Source organism: Oncorhynchus tshawytscha, unplaced genomic scaffold (assembly GCF_018296145.1).
Source record: "Oncorhynchus tshawytscha isolate Ot180627B unplaced genomic scaffold, Otsh_v2.0 Un_contig_16162_pilon_pilon, whole genome shotgun sequence".
Classification (NCBI taxonomy): domain Eukaryota; kingdom Metazoa; phylum Chordata; class Actinopteri; order Salmoniformes; family Salmonidae; genus Oncorhynchus; species Oncorhynchus tshawytscha.
The window spans coordinates 59,663-76,750 of record NW_024609050.1 but is presented as its reverse complement, the minus strand read 5'-3'; the positions used below and the strand labels follow the sequence as shown (position 1 = coordinate 76,750).

The 17,088-nt window shown below is 42.1% G+C and overlaps 2 long non-coding RNA genes across 2 annotated transcripts; both read right to left on the bottom strand.

Moving 5' to 3' along the window:
- Positions 1–1,066: 1,066 nt before the first annotated feature.
- Positions 1,067–9,822, bottom strand: LOC121844153. Its single transcript, XR_006081887.1, has 4 exons — positions 9,690–9,822; positions 5,826–5,950; positions 5,498–5,622; positions 1,067–2,554 (listed from the first exon to the last, which is right to left on the bottom strand). It is a non-coding gene; the product is annotated as an uncharacterized LOC121844153 (long non-coding RNA).
- A 444-nt stretch (positions 9,823–10,266) lies between these two features.
- LOC121844154 lies at positions 10,267–14,596 on the bottom strand. Its single transcript, XR_006081888.1, has 3 exons — positions 14,566–14,596; positions 14,303–14,404; positions 10,267–10,349 (listed from the first exon to the last, which is right to left on the bottom strand). It is a non-coding gene; the product is annotated as an uncharacterized LOC121844154 (long non-coding RNA).
- Between the last annotated feature and the right edge of the window lie 2,492 nt (positions 14,597–17,088).

Below are 17,088 nucleotides of genomic sequence, written 5' to 3'. Positions count from 1 at the left end.
TGTCAGTCAGTCAAGCGAGGTGCTGCTATATCATCTAAATAGCTCAACTGGCTAGTTTGCCTGTCTGTAAAGAGAAGGGTGGGCTGTATATTGATCCTGCTGTTCTGATTGGATAGAGTAAAGCTGTATGTCTCTGTCCACTCGCTTCATAATTTCACCCGATCACTTTCATTTCTGTTTCGGTATGGTCATTCACGTTAGCATGCTTCTATGATAAATCACATGGCAAGGACGTTTGCTATCAAGCTATCAATGTGCTTAATATCTAACAAACGGGTGAGGGTAGGAAAAAAAGATGAAACGCCAACTCGCATTCTGACTGATAGCAAAATTGTCCGCCCACTGCAAGTTGAGGAGACACAGGTGGAACACACACCCTCCGCGGCTCCTACTCTGCATCTGCAGGTTGTTTGGTCTATAAACGTGCAGGGAGATAGGTATTTGCCAACATCTACTTATCCGACCCAACTATCAACTGTCAATGTACAGATATGATTACGAATATGAGGATGGCCGTGTAATTAACAGTTGTGAAGTCGTAAATACCAGTTGGATACATTCGCATGCTTTGACCTCATTGAGAAATGCCGATAAGATAATGGCCAACAAGCTGCTAGGTAATATTTAACTAGACAAGTCAGTTATTAAGAACAAATTCTTATTTACAATGACTGCCACACCGGCCAAACTCAGACGACGCTAGGCCAATTGTGCGCCGCCCTATGGGACTCCCAATCACAGCCGGTTGTGATACAGTCTGGATTCGAACCAGGGTGTCTGTAGTGAGGCCTCTAGCACTGAGATGCAGTGCCGCTGCGCCAACTTGGAAGGCCGAGAGTAAGCCAATTAGTGTTCAAAAAACATATTAGTAGATTGTTTTTATAAATTATGTTGTATTAAATTTAACTGCCTAAAATGCAATTATCGAGATCATTTCCTTAGTAGGTGACATCAGAGGTCAACATGTGGGAGAAGTTGGAGCTCAGGGATTTCCCACTAGTAATTACGAGTTGAAGGAGCATTAAAGTGGTGGGAAGGTGGTATTTATGATATTCATGATATTGACTTACATTTGTATATTGTCTTTTTTTATTTAAATGTTTATTAATATCACACATTAAGGCATACTATTTATAGGGATATTGGCAGCATATTGTAGGAAATGTTTCATTTTATTCTTCCACCTCAACATGAATCGATTAATCACTTTTTTTTCTTAGTAGCTGAAAGACATAGGCCTAGCTCTGGTCCAGGGCGTTAGTGCGCGTTTCACTTCAAAGATTACGCTTTGAACACACCGACTGTACGTACTTGCGCAAAATAGTTCGCTGCGTCATCTAGATATGTGTGCAACAAAAGTTCAACATTCACCTTATGTTACCATTTCTGTCAACCCTTTTACGCATACAGTTTGACGTATGCGTTCGATAAATCCGACGTATAAACCACACAGAACGCACTGAAACAGCCTCTGCAACGCAATTGTCAAAGGCAACGCAGCGTTCCATTGGAAATTAATGTACTTCTGGTGTCCCAAAACGCAAACTCACAGTTAGTGTGTTCAACGCGTAGGATATAAGAGAATGCGCACTAACGCTCTGGACCAGAGCTATGGAAGGAGGAACTGAAGTGCAAGCTCCAATCTATTTCGCCAGGTGGCGACAATAGTCCAGACAAAGTATCAATGATTTTCTACACACCCATACACCAAGGCTTTTGCACTATTATTACCAGTACAGCATACATGGTCTACTGAGCTAAAATATTACCAGTACAGCATACATGGTCTATACTGAGCCATTATATTACCAATACAGCATACATTGTCTATAATAACATATTATATTACCAGTACAGCATACATGGTCTATACTAACCCATTATATTACCAATACAGCATACATGGTCTATAATAACATATTATATTACCAGTACAGCATACATGGTCTATACTGACCCATTATATTACCAGTACAGCATACATGGTCTATACTGACTTTGTACTGTTAAATAATAAGCTGTCATGTTTCTTTGCTAATACATTTGGATTTCTATTACTTAAGCTGCTTCGCCAGTTCTCTTAAATCCATAACAGTTTCTGATAATATAATGTTGGGATTTCATTACAAAATAAAACATCATCTAGTCACATTGGATATCCAAATGAGAATTTTAGGCTGTTTATGGTTCCGGCTGGGTTTTGAACCAGGGTCATATGTGCAAGAACAGACTGTGTTAGCCCACCACAGCGTGTGTTAGCCCGCCATGCTCAGATAAGGGTCAATTTACCTATGTTTTTCCCCCCAATCACTTTGCCAAATTTTCACAAGAATGAGCTTAACACAAAAATCTAAAACAGATCATCAAAATGTCTCATGTTTCAAAACTCTAAACACATAATTACAATGTGGACGTTGTCTTCTCACACATCCAGTGCTTATTCATTGTGCATGGTACGTCGTTCCAACTCTTTAGTGGGTCTGATGCCATCTTTGAGAGATGAGCGCAGTCTTCACCCTGATTTGCATCGTTTGGTTCCCCATCCCTCCAATACCTATAACAAAACAGATGGCAAAAAGTAGTCAAAAAAGCAATCAAACAGGCTACAGCACAGATAGTCAGACGGTAAAAAGTCACATGGAACAACACAGGGAAACAGAAGGTAAAAAGACATCCAACACATATGACATTTATATTTGAGTCATTTAGCAGACGCTCTTACCCAGAGAGACTTACAGTTAGTGAATTCATCTTCAGATAGCTAAGTGGGACAACCACATCTCAGTCATAGTAAGTACATTTTTCCTCAGTAAAGTAGCTATCAGCAAAGTCAGAGCTATTAAGGTAAGAGCTAGTAAGGTAAGGTAAGAGCTAGTAAGGTAAGGTAAGAGCTAGTAAAGTAAGAGCTAGTAAGGTAAGGTAAGAGCTAGTAAGGTAAGGTAAGAGCTAGTAAGGTAAGGTAAGAGCTAGTAAGGTAAGGTAAGAGCTAGTAAGGTAAGGTAAGAGCTAGTAAGGTAAGGTAAGAGCTAGTAAGGTTAGGTAAGAGCTAGTAAGGTTAGGTAAGAGCTAGTAAGGTAAGGTAAGGGTGGAAAAAGTCAAGTGTGAGTGTTAGTTCATGAAAGGCTTCTGGGTGGGTGTGGTGTCGTGGTGGGGGGGTATGTGGGATGATTTAAGCTACTTTCTGAAGATGTCGGCTTTCAGATGTTTTTTGGAAGATTGTTGTCCTAGCTTCAGGAGGAAGAGATTGGACTGGGCTTCCGTAAAAGGTGGGAGGGCCAAGAGACCAGAGGTGGGAGAACTGAGTGCCCGGGTTGGGAGAGAGTTGGTCAGAGACCGCACGCTCAAGTGTTTTGGACAGAAAATTTAAAAAAGGATACCGGTCTGTAGTTTTTGATGTCAGAGGAGTCGAGTGTTGGTTTCTTGAGGAGTGGAGCGGATCAGGCCATTTTCAAGTCAAGAGGGGACGCAGTCAGGGATGAGTTGATGAGGAAAGAGAGAAGGTCTCCAGAGATGGTCTGGAGGAGGGGATGGGGTCAGGTTCTCGGGTGGGAGTTACATTTTCCTCCTTTTTCACTCAGCTGCCCACAGCCCTGTTCTGTGAGCTCGCAATGAGTCACAGCCACGGGGCAGGAGGGGAGGGCCGAGCCGGCCAGGGAGGAAAGGGGACAGTGTGAGTCATATGATGTGGAAAGGGAGGAGAGTAGGGTCAAAAAGGCAGAATCGGGAGACAGGAGGGAGAAGGGTTTAGCAGAAGGGAGAGATGATAGGATAGAAGAGGAGAGAGTAGTGGGAGAGAGAGAGAGAGAGAAGATTGTGACGGCGCATGGCCATCTAGATAGGTGCTGAGTGGTTAGGGTTGGAGGTAAGGGAGACAGAAAAGGAAACAAAGTAGTGATCAGAGACCTGGAGGGTTGCAGTGAGATTAGGAGGTGAACAGAGACCTGGAGGGTTGCAGTGAGATTAGGAGGAGAACAGAGACCTGGAGGGGGTTGCAGTGAGATTAGTAGGAGAACAGAGACCTGGAGGGGGTTGCACTGAGATTAGTAGGAGAACAGAGACCTGGAGGGTTGCACTGAGATTAGTAGGAGAACAGAGACCTGGAGGGTTGCAGTGAGATTAGTAGGAGAACAGAGACCTGGAGGGTTGCAGTGAGATTAGGAGGAGAACAGAGACCTGGAGGGTTGCAGTGAGATTAGGAGGCGAACAGCCTCTAGTAAAGATGAGGTCAAGCGTATTGCCTGCCTTGTGAGTGGGAGGGGACTGGGGAAAGATGAGGTCAAGCGTATTGCCTGCCTTGTGAGTGGGAAGGGACTGGGGAAAGGTGAGGTCAAAAGAGGCAAGGAGGGAAAATTAATCGGAAATGAAGGAAAGAAATTCATCAAAGGCCAACGTCAGGAGGTGTAAGTCACCAAATACGAAGAGCGGTGACCCATTGTCAGTAAATTAGCTTTAAGGTGTCAAGCTCATTGAGTAACTCTCTAAGGGCACCTGTTGAGCGATAGATAACAACAATGTTAAACTCAAGTGGACAATTGACAGTGACAACATGAAATTGAAATGAGGAGATGGACAGGTGAGAGAGGGAGACAAGAGGAAATCTCCACTTAGGAGAACTGAGTAGTCCTGTGCCATCACCATGACGACCAGATGCTCTCGAACTATGAGAGAACACGTAGTCAGATGGTCAAGGGACTGAAAAGCAGCATAGGCTGAGATGAACTCTGCGTACTTGACCGCAGATCAGAAAACCAGGAATTCCACATGGGTTGTGCGTGCATGGTACATTACATTAGAAGGGCTGTAGTGTCTGTAAAGCCTACGGGGAGAGGAGCGAACAGGTATAGAACACACTAATAGTCGCCAAATCTACAAAAGAGCAAAATGAGATCATCAGAAAGGAGCTGGGTAAGACACTCAAGTGAGAGAGTGGTGTGGAGCCTTCCTTGAACAACTCTGCAGGACAACTCGGCAGAACCTCCTTTGTTTCGACGACCATTTTAGTTTTGGCAACAAGACCACCACTGACATGACAGCTGCCGCTGAGGAAACAGGGGAGACTGAAGTACTAACACTAAATGCTAATTGCCTTTCAAAGGTGAAGAACACACCTCCCGGTGCTCATTTCTGATTGCGGAGAGAAACCACTCCCCTCTAATACAGCCACTGATTACCAAAACAACAACAGAGAGGAGAAACCACTCCCCCTCTAATACAGCCACTGATTACCAAAACAACAACAGTCCCAAATTGCCCTGCCCCTTAATCCTGGTTGATGTGTCAACAATCATCTGGAAGTTATGAGCAGTCAGCAGTTCACGCACCAAGTAGGCTACTGGGAAGACAGGCAGCACTTAAAGTAGATGGCCCTAACTATAGAAGGAAGCACATAGAAACAGACAGTAAAAAGTCATCCAATACCAACACAGATAATCAGACGGTAAAAAGGAATTTGTTACAAATTAGACTGTAAAATATCATCCAGAACAGGTCCACTCACGTAGTGACAGGAGCTGATGATTGGTCTAATGCGCCATCGTTAATCCACTCCCAAACCCCCTCTGTATTGGTGTCATGGAAACCAAGATAGATTTCCAGGCATCCACTCCATTCATGGATAAATTCCTATTGTTTTGTCACAAAGAAAAGATCTTGAATCACATACAAACATGCTTTTCTGTCAGGACTATTCACGTTTTATTTTTGGAGGGGGGGCTTGCAAACATTGGTTAAAGAAAGCGACATGATAAAGTGAAAAACAAACAGGAGCTGAAATAGAAACAAAATGTTGAAACTATCAAAAATATAATTGACTAACTCCCTCTCACCTGTTCCTCTTTGCTGTTAATGATCACCAGGTGTGCTCCTCGTCCCAGACAGTCCTGCCTGCTCTCTGTCCAGGATTTCTTCTCAGTAGAGAGGTAGTACAAACTGGACTTAAACTTCTTCCATCCTTGGGGACAGGAGCGTAGAGGTTATTTCATGACAAATCCATGATAGCGATCACATTTGTCTACATCAGGGACAAAATAGCACCTTATTCCCTACGTAGTGCACTACTTTCCACCAGGACCCAAATGGCATGGTGGTTTAGAAACAACAGCGTCCTTGGTGACTTTCAGTGGGAATGGAAGCTTGTCCTTTCAGTTCCCCAAAATGTTTTGACCTAGATTCAATCAGATCAAGTGTTAAGGCGACAGCAGACAGCTGCATAGCGGATGTTTTGGTGGTGTTGGAGGTTGAACTGTGTTAGATCCGTGAGTGGCTGCTCTTGCCATCAATGTCACGAAGCCACACACTTGTGTTAGAAGTTCAGAACGAGAAAGTGTAGACTATATAGAAATGACGCTCAAATGGAAAAATCATCCAAATAAATCATGTGGATCCTATCATCCTAATCATTCCTGGGTTCGAAAGTGTAAACAAGGCTGCATGGGATCTCTTAATGCAAATCTGTGTAGCCAATGGCAATGTCTGCATTAGGTACACTGAGTGTACAAAACATTAGGAGCACTTGCTCTTTCCATGACATAGACTGACCAGGTGAATCCAGGTGAAAGCTATGATCTCTTATTGATGTCACCTGTTAAATCCACTTCAATCCGTGTGGATGAAGGGGAGGAGACAGGTTAAAGATTAAGGCTTGAGACATGGATTGTGTATGTGTGCCATTCAGAGGGTGAATGGGCAAGACAAAAGATTTAAGTGCCTTTGAACAGGGTATGGTAGTAGGTGCCAGGCGCACCGTTTTGAGTGTGTCAAGAACTGCAACGCTGCTGGGTTTTTCGCACTCAACAGTTTCCTGTGTGTATCAACTGTGCATTGTAGTCAGCATGGGCCAGCATCCCTGTGGAATGCTTTTGACACCTTGTAGAGTCCATGCCCTGAGGAATTGAGGCTGTTCTCTGGGTTAAAGGGGATGCAAGTCAATAACAAGGAGGTGTTCCTAATATTTAGTACACTCAGTGTACAATGCCAGGAGCTGCTTGTGGATTTGACAGCTCTAACGCAGTTCCACCTCTGACACCATCAAAACAACTGCTATGTGGATGTCGGCTAAACCGGCTCTGATTAAATACACCTCTTACTGAACATGAATTGATCTGCTCTAGTCTATCTGAAATATCCAAAACTCCAAAAAATATGCTTTCATTGGTTGCTTTCCTTGGTTGCTTTCCTTGGTGGCTTTCATTGGTTGCTTTCCACAAAAACCTTTTTTTTAAACAAAAAAAGTCTGACCCCTACTTACTGAGAAATTAACTCTCACATCAAAAGGTCGTTTTTAATTCATCAACACAGCTGCATCCTGTTTAATTTCCAAATACTGGGAAGACACACATGACAAACGCCTACTCAGCAACCTGGTTTCAACTGATAAGCGTCCACAGCCAGCTTCCTTCTCAGAAGCCTGGTATCAACTGATAAGTGACCAGAGCCATCTAAGTACGCAAAAATCTGACAGATCTACTTGTTTTTGCCAACTCTTTGAATAATCTACATCAAGGGTTCTTTAACTTTTTCAGCTCAAGATCCAAATTAGAAATTGGCCTTACTCCCGTGACCTAAATTGTCCTCCAATGACCCAAATTATGAAGAAACAGTGTGTAGATGTACACATAACTTGCAACCCACCTCCCACATGTTCAGGGCCCACTTTCGGTCCCGACCCATAGTTTAAGAAACTCTTGTCTACATGCAGAGTATCGCACAATTGATCATCTAACTAATGAGATGATCAGATTTATCTTGTATCCGTTACATGTCCGTTTAGGTTAAAAATCCATTGTGTTGGATGGGAACAGCATATGTTAAAAATGAAATCACACTTATTTCGAGGTAATCCCATGGATTACATTAAATTACTTGTATTGTAATCCGTCCAACCCCGATCTGTAAAAATACAGTAAATCAAGCGCACCTAAAATATATATATATTTTTCAGAAAACAATTAGGCTGCTATTTGGATCAAGCCAGGCCCCCAGTGTCCGGTTTGGAGCATGAAGTCAAGTGCTCTGTTGGTCGCCCACTGCATAGCAAACTAGCGGTGCCCAAAAAAAGCCTAAATCCATTACGATCGCTAGAACGGACCCATTTTTTAAATATACTGTTTTGGGCTCAACAATTTGTTTACTAAGATCAGGTTTGATCCCCTATGTGAATTATTTTAAAATTCTCTACAAATCGGGATATTTAATTAAATAGTGATAAATTCTGATCACTATATTGTCGTCACACAGGACCACGACCTGACACAGACCAATCACGGGCCGGCAGGCTTAGAGGAGGCTCACGCCCTCATGCACGTGGTCTCAGGCAGGATGAAAATGACTACATCGACCATGATGCTTTGCTAGTGACGGCTGCTTTCAACATGATCCTTAGCGATTTTCTGGGTAACATTCAGTCCCATTCAGCAATATGGCACGCTTCAAATTAAAATACTTCCGGATTCATTCGCCATCGGAACTTATCCATAAGAAATAAGTGGACGACGTCAGCGTTATCACTATGTACTGGTCTTAATGTCTATGGATCTAGCAGATCTGGCGTACAGTGAAACAGTCAATTGATCTAGCACAGTGGTTCCCAAACCTTGTATAGTCCCGTACCCCTTCAAACATTCAACTTCCAGCTGTACCCCCTCTAGTACCAGGGTCAGCACACTCTCAAATGTTGCTATTTGCCATCATTGTAAGCCTGCCACACACACGCTCTATACGATACATTTATTAAACATAAGAAGGAGTGTTTTTGCCACAACCCGGCTCGTGGGAAGTGACAAAGAGCTCTTATAGGACCAGGGCACAAATAATAATATAATAATAATAATCAATAGTTTTACTCTTTATTTAACCATCTTACATATAAAACCTTATTTGTTCATCAAAAATGGTGAATAACTCACCACACGTTAATGAGAAGGGTGTGCTTGAAAGGATGCACTTAACTCTGCAATGTTGGTTTGTATTAGAGAGAGTCTCAGTCTTAAATACTTTTCCACACACAGTCTGTATTTAGTTTTCATGTTAGTGAGGGCCAAGAATCCACTCTCACATAGGTACATGGTTGCAAAGGGCATTCCTGTCTTAACAGCACTGTTTGCCAAGGCAGGATACTCTGAGCGCAGCCCTATCCAAAAAATCTGGCAGTGGCTTTTAATTAAATTCTATTTTCACAGAACTGCTTGTTGCAATTTCAATGAGGCTCTCTTGTTCAGATATCGGTAAGTGGACTGGAAGCAGGGCATGAAAGGGATAACGTATCCAGTTGTTTGTGTCGTCCTTTTCGGGAAAGTACCTCCTTAATTGCACACCCAGCTCACTCAGGTGCGTCGCTATATCACATTTGACATTGTCCATAAGCTTTAGTTCATTTGCACACAAAAAAATCGTACAATGATGGAAAGACCTGTGTGTTGTCCTTGTTAATGGAGACAGAAAATACCCCCAGCTTCTAAATCATAGCCTCAATTTTGTCCCGCACATTGAATATAGTTGCGGAGAGTTCCTGTAATTCTAGATTTAGATCATTCAGGCGAGAAAAAACATCACCCAGATAGGCCAGTCATGTGAGAAACTCGTCATCATGCAAGCGTACCTCCGACAGCATTGCATGTTCCCCAGTTTGGGAATACCTAATCTAGCAGATCTGGAGTACCACAAAACAGTCAAGTCATTTTCCAATTTCTTACCACAGCTCTGTTTGTTTAGCTCTTCCTTCAAGTGGTCTCTCTCTTCAGTCAGGTTGTTGTAACTGGTCTGTAACTGGTCTCTCTCTTTAGTCAGGGTGTTATAACTTGTCTGTAGCTGGTCTTTCTCTTTAGTCAGGGTGTTACTACTGGTCTGTAACTGGTCTCTCTCTTTAGTCAGGGTGTTACTACTGGTCTGTAACTGGTCTCTCTCTTTAGTCAGGGTGTTATAACTGGTCTGTAGCAGGTCTTTCTCTTTAGTCAGGGTGTTAGAACTTGTCTGTAACTGGTCTCTCTCTTTAGTCAGGGTGTTATAACTGGTCTGTAGCTGGTCTCTCTCTTTAGTCAGGGTGTTGTATCTGGTCTGTAACTGGTCTCTCTCTTTAGTCAGGGTGTTGTAACTGTTCTGTAGCGGGTCTCTCTCTTTAGTCAGGTTGTTGTATCTGCTCTGTAGCTGGTCTCTCTCTTTAGTCAGGGTGTTGTAACTGGTCTGTAGCTGGTCTCTATCTTTAGTCAGGGTGTTGTAACTGGTCTGTAACTGGTTTCTCTCTTTAGTCAGGGTGTTGTAACTGGTCTTTAACTGGTCTCTCTCTTTAGTCAGGTTGTTCAAACTGGACGTCTGGAATCTCTCTGCAGAGCAGTAATGACCAATGACTCGGGTATCTGTCAAAATAAAAACATATAGATTTTTTTTTTTTTTTTTTTACAATTTTATTAAACAAAATTCAGCCACACAAGTGGATATAGTATACACATGTGCTTACATCACTGAGGACAACACAGTAATTTCCCCGTTGTGGTCCTTTGTAAAATCCTTTGAACATCTACGTATTAAACTACTGATGATGGAGAATGTAAACTCAGCAAAAAAAACGTCCTCTCACTGTCAACTGCGTTTATTTTCAGCAAACTTAAAATATCTGTAAATATTTGTATGAACATAAAAATATTCAACAACTGAGACATAAACTGAACAAGTTCCACAGACATGTGATAAACAGAAATTGAATAATGTGTCCCTGAACAAAGGGGGTCAAAATTAACAGTCTGTATCTGGTGTGGCCACCAGCTGCATTAAGTACTGCAGTGCATCTCCTCATGGACTGCACCAGATTTGCCAGATAGCCCTCACCCTCCGATCCAACAGGTCCTAGATTTGCTCAATGGGATTGCGATCCGGGCTCTTTGCTGGCCATGGCAGAACACTGACATTCCTGTCTTGCAGGAAATCACGCACAGAACAAGCAGTATGGCTGGTGTCATTGTCATGCTGGAGGGTCATGTCAGGATGAGCCTGCAGGAAGGGTACCACATGAGGGAGGAGGATGTCTCTCCTGTAACGCACAGTGTTGAGATTGCCTGCAATGACAACAAGCTCAGTTCGATGATGCTGTGACACACCGCCCCATACCATGACGAACCCTCCACCTCCAAATCGATCCCGCTCCAGAGTACAGGCCTTGGTGTAACGCTCATTCCTTCGACGATAAACGCGAATCCGACCATCACACCTGGTGAGACAAAACCGCGACTCGTCAGTGAAGAGGACTTTTTGCCAGTCCTGTCTGGTCCAGCGACGGTGGGTTTGTGCCCATAGGCAACGTTGTTGCCGGTGATGTCTGGTGAGGGCCTGCCTTACAACAGGCCTACAAGCCCTCAGTCCAGCCTCTCTCAGCCTATTGCGGGGACAGTCTGAGCACTGATGGAGGGATTGTGCATTCCTGGTGCAACTCGGGCAGTTGTTGTTGCCATCCTGTACCTGTCCCGCATGTGTAATGTTCGTATGTACCGATCCTGTGCAGGTGTTGTTACACGTGATCGGCCACTGCGAGGACAATCAGCTGTCCATCCTGTCTCCCTGTAGCTCTGTCTTAGGTGTCTCACAGTACGGACATTGCAATTTGTTGCCCTGGCCACATCTGCAGTCCTCATGCCTCCTTGCTACATGCCTGAGGCACGTTCACGCAGATGAGCAGGGACCCTGGGCATCTTTCTGGTGTTTTTCAGAGTCAGTAGAAAGGCCTCTTTAGTGTCCTAAGTTTTCATAAATGTGACCTTAATTGCCTACCGTCTGTAAGCTGTTAGTGTCTTAACAACCGTTCCATTACAGTTTTTTTTTTTCGATTGCTAAACGACAGTGGACACAACTGGAGTCACATGTGCAAAACTCTAACTACAGTCTGCACAGCAGCAGTTCATGTGGACCAAACTCTAGTTCGTTTTTCATTGCTTGAACACAGTTTTCAAAACTCTACACACTTATCCCATGACTTTAACCACAACCTGCACAACACTGTGGATTTACAGCACTTTGTTCAAATGCTAACACACTGCTGTCAAAACTGTGAACCACACATTCAAAACGGAATAGATTTCAGCCTTGTGCCTTTCAAACACTGCTGATTGCAATTTCAGCTGAAAGGCTAAGCAGGTGTCTTGTTTTAGACTTGTTAGTGAACACACACACATATTACAGTATGTATAGGTAGAGCTCAGAAAGACTCATTTTGGAAATGGAACAAGGAAGATGGGTTCGTGGAGGGAGAAGGGTGGCAGGGAGAGGGCGGATGCGTGGAGGAAGACAAAGAAGACAAAGAGCTGTTATTTCAGATTAAATAAGGGCTACACTTATAGACCATGTCGTGAACCATGGTCTCTCATTGAGAGAGGCAGGGTTGAGGGTGCAACCCAATCTGCAAAGATCCACAGTGGCATCTGTAATGCGAATTTTCCATCATGCAAACAGGTGAGAGTTACATCCTTACAGTAAATGAAAACATTACAGGAATCTATTTTGTATTGCAATTATAGAATATTTAAACAGATATATATTACAGTAAGTTTGACTGTAAAATATATTTTTACAACAGGACCCAAAGGCTGCCCCCAACAGGGGGAAAGAGGAAAAATATTTTCAGATGCGCAGGAAAATAAAATAAAATACTATTGTTGACAAGGTTGTTGTCAACAATGCAATAAAACTGCGGGAGATTCAAGATAGAGTGCTGGCTGATAATGATATATTTGAAAATGTTAATTCTGTCAGCACAACAACTATTGCTCCAGTCCTAAAGAAACACCAAGTTACAATGAAACAATTATACACTGTACCGTTCCAGAGAAACAGTGAACGGGTAAAAGAGCAAAGACACCAATATGTCCAGGTAAGACGTCTGAGGTTACGTACACAGCTATACAAAATATTTACAGTAAAAAAAAACACTAGCATTTCTACAGTAAAACTGTGCATTTACTGTTTTTCAGAGAGTAATGGAGGTGGAAGCACTGGAAAGACCACATTCATTTGTATTTATCGATGAAGCTGGATTTAAACTTGCCAAAACACGCGCAGAGGAAGGAATGTTATAGGTCAAAGGGCCACTGTGGAGGTTCCAGGCCAAAGGGGGAAATATCACCATGTGTGCTGCAATGGCCAATGATGGTTTGCTTCTCAACACACCACTCATTGGCCCATACAACACAGAAAGGCTTATAGCTTTCCTAGAACAGCTCTATGCTCAGCTAGTGCCAGCAGAACAGGGGAGCCAGTAAGAAACCCCAAGTTTTTGTCATAGTTTGCGATGACGTTGCTAGTCACCACTCTGCAGCTGTCACAGATTGGTTTGCAGCACATCACAGATTTATGGTTTTGTACCTGCCTGCATATTCACCCTTCCTCAACCCGATAGAGGAGTTTTTCTCTGCCTGGAGGTGGAAAGTGTTTGGTCACCACCCACATGACCAAATGTCTCTTTTGGAAGCCATGCGTGCCGGATGTGAGGACACGAGTCCAGAGGACTGCCAGGGATGGATAAGGCACTCCAGAAGGTTCTTCCTCAGGTGCATGGCAAGAGAAAACATCAGATGTGATGTTGAAGAAAACCTGTGGCCTGATGCTAGAGAGAAGCAGGATTAGCCCCTCAATTATTTGTTCGAATTACAGTATGTACTTTTAGTTTCTACCTTTTTTTTCTCATTACTGTAATTCCGTAAATTACTACAGACTATTGAAGCAAACTGCTAATTTTCATTTACCTTAAAGAATTGTTATGTTCTAAAAATTTTAATAAATCATGTGAAAGAATGTCACTCTTTTCTTTGAAGAAAATATGACTTTGTATGAAGTCACTGAAATTGTTCAAACTGTAAAGATGAAAAGTTTGTATTTTCTGTATTGGTGTTTGATGCTAGTGTTTTTACTCTCAGTGTGTTCTGAGTGACAGTGTGTGTTATCTCAGTGAGGGTTGTGCATAGTGTTTGGCTGCACTGAGCGTGTTTTGAGCCATGTGTTAAGAGTTGTGTTGCTTGGAATGAGCTTTGCAGGTGATGTGAACTGTTTAGCTCAGGTGACTGTTGGTAGTGCAGACTGTAGTTAGAGTTTTGCACATGTGACTCCAGTTGTGCCCACTGTCGTTTAGCAATCGAAAAAAAACTGTAATTGTTTATGGTTCATTGAACAAGCATGGGGAACAGTGTTTAAACACTTTACAATGAAAATTTACAATGAAGTCATTTGGATTTTTACGAATTTTCTTTGAAAGACAGGGTCCTGAAAAAGGGACGTTTCTTTTTTTACTGAGTTTATTAGTGAAAACATAATAAATGTATAAACTTACAGTAGACAGACAGGCCTATGATCCCAGCCAATAGGAGGACACACAGCAGCCCCAGACACACTGCAGCAACTCCGGATGGTCTCTTCCACCACTGAAAGTTAGCTGAATCTCAAGGTATTATAAACTCTCTAGGGTAATTTTACATTTTTTTATATCATCCAGAATTGTGAGGGGACTAATAGGTACTCGTCTGAGAAAGTGGTTTGTGTGTGTGTGTGTGTGTGTGTGTGTGTGTGTGTGTGTATCTGTACTTGCATTGGTACCTGAAAATGTAACACCAATGTAATCCTTTTTCTGGGCTTGTTGGCATATGTGTCGTCATCAATATCCATGGTCTGCATTGTTGGATTCTCCACCTGTGTTTGTATAGATTGTCTCTTACATTTTTACACTCAAAATGTGTATCTGTGCCTTATGTATCGTTATTTGAAGTACTGGAGGTGAGCTTGAAGTTGTTTATTTACTACAGAGGAAACAATGGGATAGTCCCAAACGTACAAACTCAATTAGTGATTACTCTGCTTTGGTCAAATATTAATATTTTAAACATAAAGTTGTATATATCTAACCCCCCTACACAGACAGTGCATAACAGTAGCATGTATTAATCAGGTGAAATGAGGAAGAAAATCTTACCACGGTCTTTGAGAGTTGAAAAGAAATGCGTCCAAATATATTACATTGGTGTGTAAATATGTCCAACGTAACCAGATGTACTGAGTGAGCACGAAATGTAAGATTGGAGTTGTGTGGTTTTTTTTTGTCCAAACCACTGCACATTTTGTGTCAACATCAGCATATCCTTTACCTTATTTGGCCAAACAATTATGAACTAATACACCACTGGACGATAGGGTCAGTACAAGGTATCATGTGGTTAACTTGGGCTTATCCAGAAAGTGTGTGAGTGGTTGGAAACAGGCACTATGTGTAACTAAAGTTCACAGTAAACTGAAAGTTCAAGTTACAGAATGCTGCACAGAAATGTGGGGTCATTTGGACTGTTAAAAAAACACCAGGACACTTAACAATGCTCAATCACTACATTGTGTTATGTTTGTCTTAACAACGAACCAATATAGACCGTAATAAGATTTATTTTCTTCATTTCATCTGTTATGATTGTGTCATATTTTATGCATTGTCTGATTCGTATGTAATGTGTTAGAAGCTCTGGGGCGATCAAAATACATACAGGACAACTGGTTTAGAGATATGGAATTTAGGCTTTAAATATGAATGTTTTACCCAATAGGAGCATGTGTTGCTAGTTGGGCAGATTTTGCACCTTTGGGACTATCCCATTGGTTCCTCTGTACTGGTTAAGCTGAATCATGCTAACCTCACCTTTGGGACTATCCCATTGGTTCCTCTGTACTGGTTAAGCTGAATCATGCTAACCTCAAGTTTTTGACGTCTGCAAACGCAGGTGCAGTTGAGAGCAAATAATTAACCAGTCCTTCAATTCGCAAGTGGCTGAAACTATCTTGAGTGGAGCGGCTAGCGAATAAATTATATATTTAAAAAAATATGACTAATATTATTTGTTTTGAATTCTGCCCAGGTCATGAGGCCCCTCGATGAAATGAGGCCTGAGGCAATTCCCTCTTCTACCTAAGGGTAAGTCCGCCAGTGGGGAGGAGGGAAGGAGAGGCGAGAGACAGCAACCGACAAAGCCGACTCGCGCTATAGCAGACTAATAGCTGCCATAGCTAGGTTATTTATCATCCAATATGATTAGGTAGTACCTGTCTTGACTGAATCAAACTGGAGAAGCTAGTTAATAACTAGCTAGCTAGCTAGGCTAATTAAAGCTGCATGTGTTTTCTCGTCCTACAGCTACAAATAACAACAACTCCAATGAGAATATCAATTATTAGATGCTTCAGGATTATGGCAATGAAGCCCTTTATCTCCTTCTCCAGAGTCAGATGGACTGGACACCATGTTTATGTCTCTGCATGAAGTTTAAAGGAAGTTGCTTAATAGCTTTATCGCAATTGCTAACTAGTGTTAGCGCAATGACTGGAAATCTATGGTATCTACTAGCATGCTAGTTTGCATTGGCACGAGAAACTACAGTGCCTTCAGAAAGTTATCACACCCCTTGACTTGTTCCACTTTTTGTCGTGTTTTAACCAGATTTGTCTATAAGTACCTCATCTCTGTACCACACACATACAATTCTATGTAATGACCATCAGCCGAGCAGTGAATTTCAAACACAGATTCAACCACAAAGACCATGGATGTTTTCCAATGCCTCCCAAAAAGGGCACGTATTGCTAAATGGGTAAACATGATAAAAGCAGACATTTAATATCCCTTTGAACATGGTTATTAATTGTACTATGAATGTTGTATCAATAAACCCAGTCACTACAAAGATACAGGCATCCTTTCTAACTCAGTTGCCGGAGAGGAAGGAAACCACTCAGGGATTTCACTATGAGACCAATGGTGACTTTAAAACAGTTACAGATGTATTCCTGTGATAGGAGAATACTGAGGATGGATCAACAACATTGTAGTTACTCCACAATACTAACCTAATTGACAGAGTGAAGAGAAGGAAGCCTATACAGAATAAAAATATTCCAAAACATGTTTTCTGTTTGCAAAAAGGCATTAAAGCAATACTGCAAAAAATGTGGCAAAGCAATTCACTTTTTGTCTTGAATACAGTGTTATATTTGGGGCAAATACAATACATTAGAGTACCACTCTCCAAATTTTAAAGCATAGTGGTGACTGAATCCTGATATGGGTATGCTTGTAATCATTAA